The following is a 444-nucleotide window of genomic DNA, read 5'->3' on the forward strand; positions in this document are numbered from 1 at the left end:
AAGTGTAAACTTGTTTAATAAACCATATCTTTCATTTTCGATTTTTAATTCACGTAGTCCGGGAACTTTCCGGACAAACTGTGTATATTCTTATATTACATCATAACGTCGATTGGCAGTAAAAATGAAAGCTTCGATGTGTTTACCGTAGACACGTGGATGCGCGACACGTTCTACGTTTCCCGCTCGTCTCACACATCAAAATTTCTATGTTGATGACATCGCGATTCGTCAAATCAATTAACAACAATGCAATGTTTTTGTCTCTCAACATGAAATCTCATGTATTTTCCGGTAACTCGACAAAAAATGGAACTAAAATGTTAAATAAACACTTAGCTTCAGAAATCTGTCTTGTTACAATATTAAACATTTTCAATATGCAACTTAATATTGTAATACAATTTTAATTTTTTGAAATAATAGGCAATATTTTGAAGTTTT

This window comes from Pseudomyrmex gracilis, unplaced genomic scaffold (genome assembly GCF_002006095.1).
Source record: "Pseudomyrmex gracilis isolate BER0280 unplaced genomic scaffold, ASM200609v1 scaffold_959, whole genome shotgun sequence".
NCBI lineage: Eukaryota > Metazoa > Arthropoda > Insecta > Hymenoptera > Formicidae > Pseudomyrmex > Pseudomyrmex gracilis.